General features: G+C 52.6%; 1 long non-coding RNA gene across 1 annotated transcript; it reads right to left on the bottom strand.

The window, feature by feature from the left end:
- Positions 1-7,948: 7,948 nt before the first annotated feature.
- Positions 7,949-10,166, bottom strand: LOC123159878 (uncharacterized). The gene is made up of 2 exons (XR_006479907.1): positions 8,689-10,166; positions 7,949-8,553 (listed from the first exon to the last, which is right to left on the bottom strand). It is a non-coding gene; the product is annotated as an uncharacterized lncRNA (long non-coding RNA).
- Positions 10,167-10,978: the final 812 nt, after the last annotated feature.

The raw sequence follows: 10,978 nt of genomic DNA, 5'->3' as shown, positions 1-10,978 counted from the left end.
ACGTTGCCAGTAGATGATACCCAAGTTCCAAGGATAAACTACAAAATACTAGGGACGTATTGCCTTCCAGAAAAATATACCCTCTTGTACCTGCAAGTTAGAGCACCAAAACTGCCAGCCACTGCAGTCCATTGAATCAAAATGGAATTTCCCTTGTCCTGCTCTTGTAGATGTTCAAATCCAGTTCCAGCACTGTACTGACATACACACCCGGTTTCAAAAGAAGCAGCAAGGTAGAAGTCAAATTTGGGGATCCCATTGTCTAGCGTCAGTCTGTTCCTCGAGCTCCATCAGTTCATGCTTCCTAGGACTAAAAGCATTTTATGGCCATGGCGGCAGGCCCTTAAACAATTTGTGCAATCCACAATTAGCACTCTTGCACTAAGCAAAGTAGGATGCATTAGTAGCGCATGCATCCCGAATTGTTGTAGTGTGATCTGTTCAGTATATAGATTAATTAGGAAACATAAGATAGACTAGGATTTGTCCTGCCTTGTCTTGTACTTCAAATTGATCATTGTACTCCTATTTATATGCTCACGAGGCTCAAGCAATACAACGAACTATTCCACCAATCCTTCTCTCCCTTCTAACATGGTATCTATCGCAGGTCGATCCTAAACCCTAGCCACCGCCGCTTCCGCACCTGCGCGCCGCCCCCGGGGCGGTCGGCCTCCATGACCGCCGCCAGGGGCCGCGCCGCTCATACCTAGGGTTCATCCGCCGGCCGTGTTGGTCGGCTGCCCTAGAGAGTCTTTTTTCCCGATCCTTTGATCCGGGTTTTCTCTCTCTCGCCGGTCGCTTTGATCGGCGTCTATTTTTTGGTATTCCGGTTTATGTGATCCGGTTTGCGTCGCCCACCGCCGTCGTCGACCCCGTGCGCCTCTACTCCAACACCAGCGCAATTGGTCGGCTTCTTCACCGACCCGGCGGCCTCGCACGTCGTCCACGCATCTGCCCGTCGGTCGCCCCGACTCGGCGGCCTCGCGCGTCGTCCGCGCGTCGGCCCGCCGGTCGCCCTGACCCGGCGGCCTCACGTCATGCGGCGGCGTTCGCACGATGTCCCGCCCATCGATCTACGTCAGCCGTCACTGCCCTGCTCCGACCGGGACTCCTGCATCACCCCGACCCGACGGCCTCGCGCCATGTGGCGGTCAATCATAGCCGCCCTGCCGCTCGCCGCCGCCGGCTTCATCTCGGACTCCGTCGCCACCACGCCTCCACCGAGCGGTGTCCCCGACCTCATGCGCGATCGGCTTGATCACCCGCTCGCCGCCGCGATCCGCCTCGTCTACGTCGCGCGACCGACCTGGCCCGTCAGTTGCACGCGCCTCCGCAGGTCCCGTGAAGATCGTCCCCGAGTTCAGCGCGCCTCTCCATCGATCGAGTATCGGGCTACCGCTGCGTCGCCCCGTCGGGCCGCAGCGCCGCCGCCCCGTGGTTCTTCTCCCGGCTGCACCGACCCACGTCACCGCTGCGTCGCCCCTTCGGGCCATAGTGCCGCGGCCCGCGGTCCCCCGCCGCCCCGAGGGCGTCCGCTCTAGGCCGTGCCGTGGCTGCATCGACCCTCGCGCCGCCGCTGCGTCGCCCCGTCGGCCCGTAGCGAGCGTGGCACGCGGTCCACGCCGCCGTCCCGAGGCCGTCCCCGTGGTTGCACCGACTCGCGAATCGCCGTTGTGTCGCCCCTTCGGGCCGCAGCGTCTCGGTCCGCGGTCCCCGCCGCCGCCCCGAGGTCTTCCCGCCGTCACCCCGACCCGCCTGCCACCGCTGCGTCACCCCTTTGGGCCGTAGCGCTGCGGCCCGCGGTCCGCTTCGCCGTCACCGCGCGTCGACCTCCCGTGGTATGCGCCGCGCCGTCTCCTTTGGCGCGGGAACGCCACCGTCCGTGCCGGTCTTCGTCATGCTGTCAGGGTTCTTCGCCTACTTCGAGCACCGCCGCCGCACTTTTAACCTAGCCGCCGCCGCCGCCGTCATGCCGCCGCCGCCGTTCTTCTTTGGCCGCCGCTGCCGCTACCTCTGTAGCCGCCGCAGCCGCCCATCCACCCCCTGCATCTTCGTCCAGCACCAGCCCGTCGCCAGCGTTGCCGTCATCTACCCCGAGCGCTTCATCTACTCCGACAACCGCGGGCGACATTGGCCCCGAGCCGATTGGCGCCACAACCGTCGTCGAGTCCTTCTCTGCCGGCCTCTCAAACTTCTTCGACATGGCGTACAGCTCGTGCAGGTCCCAGTTACGCATGCCCGGTGCTGGCAACACCGCCGCGTGCCTTCGTCCACGACGTGTCCCCGGGCCTGGCAAGCCTGGTGCGGTGCTTCGTCAACTTTGTCTTCGTCCGTCTACGCATGCCCGGTGCTGGCAACACCGACGCGTGCCTTCGTCTACGATGTGTTCCTGGGCTTGGCAACCCCAGGGCGACGCGTCGTCAACATCATCTCCTTTCTGGCGCACCACTACTTCGACATCACTATGCCCACGACTAACTCGGCGCCTCTTTGCGCCTGCGGCTCCACGACGACTTCTCGACACCGGCCACCCCGACTCGACATCGACCACGACATTCTTCGCACGGCTACCTCGACCACGGCTCCACCACCCACGCTCTCGGCTATATCGACAAACGGCACAAAGGGCTACCGCCTTGCTTGAGCAACCTCGTCGGTTTCCACTCCAGTCACGACTTCCGCGATACGTCGACCGTTACGACTGTGGGGGGTGTCCGTTGGCTTGCCTTCAGATTCTTCTCCAGTCTCACCGTCTGCGTCGCTACTGTTGTGACTGCGGGGGGATGTTGAGTATATAGATTAATTAGGAAACATAAGATAGACTAGGATTTGTCCTGCCTTGTCTTGTACTTCAAGTTGATCATTGTACTCCTATTTATATGCCCACGAGGCTTAAGCAATACAACGAACTATTCCACCAATCCTTCTCTCCCTTCTAACACGATCACTAGGCTACCACGGCTCTTCTCTTTCTCCGGCTCCTGAAGTTGGGAGTGTGTACTAACAAGCTTCCATACTCTCTCATTTTTCTTCTTATCCAACTGCTCGAGTGTTGGAGCGATAGCGTCTAGTTGTTGTTTGATGCTTGGAGTCACATCTAACTGGAACGTGGGTGCGCCCATGTCATCATCGAAGCATAGGGTCGAACATCTTGCGGCACCATGATGTCCATCTCAAAGACGGAAGACCGACCTCGCGCTGGCATTGGTGCGGCCTCTAGAAGAGCTTTGGGGTATTGGGTCACTCTGCAAGACCAGGAGCACCGCCACAGAATTGTTGGCTTCGCCATGGGTTAGGACATCTGTTGAGCAGGTGGCGGGCCTTGGTGCCCTCACACTTTTGATGTCGATGACGAAGGCCTCATCGAACAAAACAGAGTCGGTGGGTTCTGCGAAGATGTAAATAACGGAGACCCGATTTGGACACTTTAGAGCATCTACTGTCGGACTTTTCAAACCCGACTCTTACGTCCAGGCGGGCCGCCCCGTCACCAAATTTTAACCCAGACGAGCCCTCAAATGTTCGGGCTAACCGTCACCCCTAATTTCTAGCCCAAATATGAGACGGATATGGGAACGTTCAGGCGGGTCTCCCAGCCACGAACTTTTAACCCAGACGAGCCCTCAAACGCCAGGGCTGACCGGCACCCCCCATTTCTAGCCCAAATATGGGACGGATATGGGCACGCCCAGGCACGCCCGCCACGTCAGTCTGACGGCGGGACCCCACGCAGAAACGCTCGGAAACCCGACGGCCCGACGGACGTTGCTACAGTCGCCGCATGGCACCGCTCTGGCACGGCGCCCAAGACCAAATCCGGCTATTTAAGCCAGCCGGCATCCCGCAACCCTAACCCATCCTCCTCCCTCCTCTCTGCGCCGCCAGTCCGAGCCCATCCACCTCATCCCTCTCCCGCTTCGGCGCTCTGCTCATGGGCATACGCTTCGCCCACGCTCCGGCAATCCACCATGGTCCGGAGCAAGATCACCTACTACGTCATGCTGACACTGGAGCATCGCTACGAGATCCAGCAGGAGATCCGGGCGAGGCAAGCTGAATGCGCCGCCCGCATCACTGTCGGGCTGCCTCCGGACTAGCCGACGCCGGAGGAGGAGGAGGAGCAGCCAGGAGAAGAGGAGGAGGTGATGGCTCCGTTGGAGGTAGAGGAGCTGAAGGAGCCGAACCATCAGGTGTCGGCCTTCAACTTGGAGCAGGCGGAGGCAGAGTTCACCATCGCCTAGTCCGACGAAATGGCAGAGCAGCAGGCCATTCTGGAGTCCATCCAGGATGAGCCCTATGTGGAGGCCAATCAAGCGTTCCTCCGGCGGGAGCAGGCGGAGTCCGACGCGTTTCTCACCGAGCTCGACGCAGAGATAGAGCCGGAGCGGAACAGCCGGATGAGCTGGAACGGAGCTGCAGCTGCTGCCCATGCTGCCGGAGCTGGGCACGGAGATCGTCGTGATCTCCGACAAGGAGTAGCTAGGATCGACGTAGTGCGTAGGTTCTACTTCTTTTGCATGTCTTCGTATGGATATAAGAATTTAGTATGAGATATCCGGATGCAAGAAGTGAAATTAAAGGTCTGCCCGGTCACCGTCCCGCACGTCTGCGGGCGTTTGAGGGGTCATATTTATCATATGTGGTTGTAGATGCTTTTATAGAGCATCGTGGTAGGCGTCAAAGCAACCAGGCTTCTCACGTTGATAGCAGTGATGTCGTGGCATGCCCCACACTCCACTAGGGTCTGGGGCCACACTCCACTAGGGTGATGAGCTCAAGGAAGACATCCGTGAGGGTCCTAGTAGGCACAAGAACATGACCTCCATGGTCGTCCCATAGTTTCTCCGCAGCCATCGCCGCCTCCTGCACGATTTCACCGTCCTTATTCAGGCAAGGGATGTAGCACCGGTGATGCTTGATGAAGATCGCGACCGAAATCTTAGATATCTTCATGCATCCCTCGATGTACTGATGGACGAAGCACTTGATGCTAGAGCATCTCCAACAACCGTGCTTTGCATCGGCACCCTATAATTCTTTTGCAACATCGAAATAGCATTTTTGCGCGCGAGAGCGACGAAGAGGTGTTCGAGATGCACAAAAACACGGTGTCCAATGCGGCGGCCCCACCTGCAGCAGCCCACACGCACAATCCGGCGCCCCAAATTTGCAGCCCCGCAGCCCACGCGCACCCGCCTGCTAAAGTTTTTTGAGAACGCTCTACTTTACAGCGACTGCTGAAGCGCTGTTTTTGTCTCAGGCGCACAAAAACGCTGGTTTTTGACACGCGAGGCAGTTTTGGGGCGCCTGTTGAAGATGCTCTTAGGCTGTGGTTGAGATGCAACAGAGGTGGAGGCACTCCCAGAACGTTGTTGTATACTCTGCCATGCCTCCCATTTGCCTCACCTCGAGCAGCGAGCACATATGCACGTGACATTCCGTCGAATAGGTGGTGCGCGGGGAGTGGAGTGGTGATTTTTTTTGTGGACTTCGTTGACTTTGATTACCAAATCGTCATGACCTCATAGTGGGATGGATCGAGATCACACAAATTAGCTAGTACCTTTGTAGTTTGGAGTAATTGGGAAGAATTTGGGTGGGGAAGAAGGGGAAGAGGAACAAGAGAACATGAGGTGAGAAGGCTTGAGAGTTCATTCATCTACGACCTGAGTACCTTTGGGTTAGAACCATGATACAAATACTCCTCCTACCAGCCCCACACAAGGATACCCCTTGGCCCATCTTGTAGCTTAGGCACAGGCTACAAACCAGACACTGACACTTAGAAAATCAATGAGAGAACCCAAAGGTGCAGAATGTTGCCAGCTAGGTCGAGCGGTGGTGGTTCCTTTCCTGGTGCCTACTATTCTTACACATAATATATGTTTTTTTCTGTTTTCTTTTCATCCTTTCCATCGTATAGTGGACTGCCACTTATTTCTTGTACGGAAACTCCAAACTATATGGTATTGTCAATGTGTGGGCAAAGGATACCATGCAGCTGGATGGTTTCCTCGGCCGTGGATGGAGTAGTATATATATTGCACGGTCAAAGTTGTTGGGGTATTTAATTGCATTTACATTATATGCAACTTTCTGGATATAAAATCGTGCACGGAAGATTTTTCTGCATGTGTGTGTACCCATTGCATGAGAGAGGTCGGTGTCACAACACTAATAGCCGTAGGGGTTATTTATCATCAAGTGAAAATTTTATGGGTGCATCAGCCAAAGTCTTTGATGGAGGAGGTGGACGCGCTGACTAGTACAAAAAGTATGGATGGGGAGAAACTTAAGCGTGCCCACTGGCAAGTTAAGAAGTGATCATATGAGGTGGTTGTATCCATTTTTTGTGTTACTCCCTCTGCCCATATAAATTAAGGCCACCAATGGATGAGAGTGAACAAAGACACTAAAACGTCTCTCTCTCTATATATATATACATATATATATACAGACGGTCTATTCTGCTAATATTAGCAGAATAACAATTCTGCACATTACTTCGGCACTGCACGCTCAACAGAAGCGCACTGCATCATTTTGACGACGAGCACTGCAATAGAGACTAGTGAACTTCGTGCCGAAAAAAACTGCACGCGGTGTTTTTTCGGTACTGTTTTCGCTCTAATTTTTTAAACGTTTATCGGAATGAGGCGTGTAATATATCATTGAAAAGCTATGGATTAGGCGCAACTTCGACGTGTTGAACACTTTTCGAGATTCCACACGGTTTAAGAGCAGTTTTGAAAATAATGCGGCGGATAACGAGTGGCAGCGAGCGTTTTTTCTCGTTTTTTTCTAAACCGCTTGTCGGAATGAAGCAAATGATACGCCGTTGGATAGATATCGTCGAGGCGCATCTTTTTCATATATAAATCTTTCTCTAATTCATTACGGTTTAAGAGCAGTTTCAAATTTACTAAATCGCGAAACTCTGTTTTTCAAAAAAATTTAAATTTTCGGTACTGTTTTTGCTCCAGTTTTCTAACCGTTTGTCGAAACGAGACGTATGATACGCCGTTGAAAAGCTACGAACAAGGCGCAACTTTCATATGTTGAAATGGTTTTGAGATACCTTGCGGTTTTTAGTTAATTTTAAAAATCGTGCGGCGGGCGACGAGTGGCAGCGGCCGTTTTTGGCAAAAATTTTGCAAACCGCTGGTCGGAATGATTCAAACGATGCGCGGTTGGAAAGATATCGACGAGGCACTACTTTTTCATATAGAACACTCTCTAATTCCTTACGGTTTAAGAGCAGTTTCGATTTTACGAAAAGCGGACACTCTGTTCTTCGCGAGACCAAAATCGTCGTATTTACTGCATCGGATAGAAGAACGCATTGCTTCAGACAAAATACCGCACTGCGTCAGATGGGCAAGTGCACTGCATGTTTTCTTTTTGTTTGGACGTATTTTTTCTCGGACGAGGAAAGAAGAACGCACTGCTTCAGACGAAATACCGCACTTCATTAGATGGGCAAGTGCACTGCATGTGTTCTTTTTATTTAGACGTATTTTTCTCGGACGAGGAAAGAAGAACGCACTGCTTCAGACGAAATACCGCACTTTATTAGATGGGCAAGTGCACTGCATGGTTTTTTTTGTGGGACGTAAATTTTTCCAAACGAGGTGGAGTGCACTCCTTCAGACGAAAAACCACACTGCATCGGACGAGCAAGCGCACTTCATGATTTTCTTTTGTCGGACGTAAATTTTCTTAGACGGAAAGTGGGCTGCGCTTCACATCGGACGTAAGTGGACCTCAACACTTCCGAAAGTGAACCGCGATGGCGTCGAAAGGGAACTGCATGACATTTTTGTTGACCTTTTCATACTTAATATTTTTCTATGGACTAGTAGACCACAAAGACGAGGGCAAGTGAACCGCAACAATATCAAAAGTGAGCCGCATTACTTTTTTCAGTATTTTTTTTCTGCACAAGGAATCAAAGTGCACTTCATAAATATATATTTTTTTCTTTTTACAACAACAAAGTGTACTGCAGCAAGAGGGTTCAGTTTTTTTGGATGGTGACCAAAGTGAACCTGATAGTGAATCATCTCGTCCGAACCAAAGAAAAAATACAAAAAAATCTTCACACACAAGCCACCGAACCGCAATTGTGGGCTAGCCGAGCTGCACTAGATCACACCCCAGCGGCGTACTGCACGCCCATATACCCCACGGACCGTGACCACCTCCAAAACACAAAACAAAAAAGTCAAACAGTGGACTGCACGCCCGAGCTGCACAGCCACAACAAACGCACTGCTGCAAGTCAACTGCACTGCTGCGACAACATGAAGGACTTCTCATGGTTGGTTGCTTCACTTGCACTCCTCTAGCTAGTCATGTGTGGTGGTGATCTCCTCCCCGTCTTTGCTCGGAACTAGCGAAGGATGTTCATCAGCTTCCCTTCTACGCTGTCGCAATTGTCGGTAAGTAATCCTTGTTCTACTCTTGCCTCGTAATAATGTTGGATGGGTTTCCCTCTTGTTTTGGAACCATGATGATACAAGTTGTCTATGTGCATGCCCAGCTCGGTTCCTGTGATTACAATAGCAGAGAAAAGTAGTGACAAGGGTCAGAAGCAAAACCAGAGTGAAACATACCAATCAGAACATGGTCATCTGCAGCCAACTCTAATTGTTAACGGCGAGGTGATCCCCTGTTCTCTCATACATGTCCCCAATGGCGAGGTTAGCTGCCATTTGCCTTGGCCTCTTACTGGTCTGACCAAAGATGTGGTGCTCCCCCCGCATAGTGGCTCAAGGCCCTTTCTCTCATTCTGTTGGTGTTACTGCCACGACGAAAGCACCAGCAGATTACAGTCTCTTGTCCCTGAGAATTTGCAAAACAAAAAGGACTTCATCAAATAAATAGAACGACACTACAGAGTTGAACGAACCTCTCAAATATAAACAGAGGACTTCACATACACACAAACTGCATAATTTATCAAAATGAAACCCAGGGCCGCTCCATTGAGGAGAAACCAAACGAAGTGAGGTTTGGGCTTTTTTCAAATAACGAACTGCATCCAAGAGCCTAAAAACTAAACGAATTGCACAGTCTTGAATGGGAGGAAGTTAGGTCGCTGGTTCTTGTCGTTGGGAGGCCCTGCGTGTGAGGAGAACTGCTCAACGGAGACCCACCGGAGAGATTGTGAACCAAGGGCGGAGCCATTCCTTATTTTTTTGCAGTTCTCTCCTGAGAAAAAGTCAAATGTTAAACGCACATAAACATTGAATCGAACTGCATAACACTAAAAACAAAACCAAAATTGAATTGGATCGTGATGCAAACAGGAGGAGGATCTGGCTATGCACTCCTCGGATCTTTGCTCGAGCTGCGGTGGCGGTCATCCTAGACAACAGGGGGGGCCTCAATGTCGGTGGGGCGGCCGGCCACCAGAGAGGAGGGAGGAAGCAGTGTTAGCTAGACCTGCGAGCGCTGGTTCTGCAAAGAGGAGGAGGATCTGGCTATGCACTCCTCTGTCCCTCCAGCTAGTGGCTACTGAACTGCACCTGGGCTGTGCGGGGGAGGAGGTGGCCTTCGCTACGGATGGCAAGCGAGAGAGTCAAAGCCCGTCGTCGCTATGGCCGGTCGCCGTCCCGTGGCAGAAGCGGAGGGGAGGTAGGCCAGGAGAAGTGGTCCGGAAGCCGGCTTGATATAGATCGAGGACGAGCTGCGGATCCAGGCATGGGGGATGGGTGACGCCGGGCAGGGGCAACGCGCGACCAAGCTGAGGGCACTGGGAGGTGTGGCCAACTGCGGCGCCGACGGGGGAAGAAGCCGGATACGGGTGGGGCGGTGCCTACGGTTGAAGAAGGTGGATCGGGGCCGGCGGGGGAAGAAGGTGGATAAGGGGAGGGCGGGGCCGGCGGGGAAGAATGTGGATAGGGGCAGGCGGGCGAAGAAGGTGGATCAGGGGAGGGTGGGGCCGGCGGGGAAGAATGTGGATGGGGGAGGGCAGCGCCGGCAGGGGAAGAAGGTGGGTCGATGGAGGGCGGCACCGGCGGGGGAAGAAGGTGAGTCGATGGAGGGCGGCGCCGGCGAGGGAAGAAGGTGGATGGGTGCGGGCGGCGCTGGCGCGGCCAAAAAGTGGATCGGGGGAAGAACCGTGGCAGATGAAGGTGGGAATGAATCGTGGGTGTGGGGGCGAGTGGTGGTGTTAGCAGAAAAAGAAACTGATGTGCAGAATAAGACTCTTAAGGATGTTATCATAATAGACCCACCCTATATATATATATATATATATATATATATATATATATTCGATTCAGAAAAAATGTAGAACAACTTATATTTGTGAAGGAAGAGTGGCTTTTTAGTTGATTGTGACCAGCAATTACTTGTTTACTTTCCTGTTTATGTTAAGAAATTGTAATACTAACATACATCTTATATTTGTGAAGGAAGGAGTAATTTTAAAATGATAAATGTAGATCGGCATAATGGAGTCTTAGCAACTTCGACTTTCAGTTTATTTGCTTTACTAGTGGAGTAGTACCATAAAAGCACCATTCCTGGCTTGAAGAAAGCGAACTTTTCCTTTCTCTGTCTACTCATCTACAACACGGGTTAAACTTTATGTTTTCTCCTGCAAATGCGTGCGGAGATTATCAGCAATTCTCTGCACTACGAAGTGACCATCTCCTCAACAGGTTGTAATGGTACGTTCACCTCCCAGAAACCCTCGAGCGTCAGGGCTTCAGCTTGATGCTCATCTGTGTGGTTGACTGGCACGCTAGGTGTAGGTAAGCTGGCGAAGCTCTCGCTGCGTAGCATCAGAAGCACATCCAACATGGTAGGCCGGTGCATCGGACAATCTTGAATACACAGCAGTGCCACATGAATGCATCTGATGATCTGAGCCGTTTGTTGGTCATTACTTGGTGATGATACATCAGCAAGCTCGTGGGGCTTTCCTGCTTTCCATAGCTCCCAGGCCTGAAAGAACTCTCATCAT

This window comes from Triticum aestivum, chromosome 7B, assembly GCF_018294505.1.
Source record: "Triticum aestivum cultivar Chinese Spring chromosome 7B, IWGSC CS RefSeq v2.1, whole genome shotgun sequence".
Classification (NCBI taxonomy): domain Eukaryota; kingdom Viridiplantae; phylum Streptophyta; class Magnoliopsida; order Poales; family Poaceae; genus Triticum; species Triticum aestivum.
This window is presented reverse-complemented; position numbering and strand designations above follow the sequence as displayed.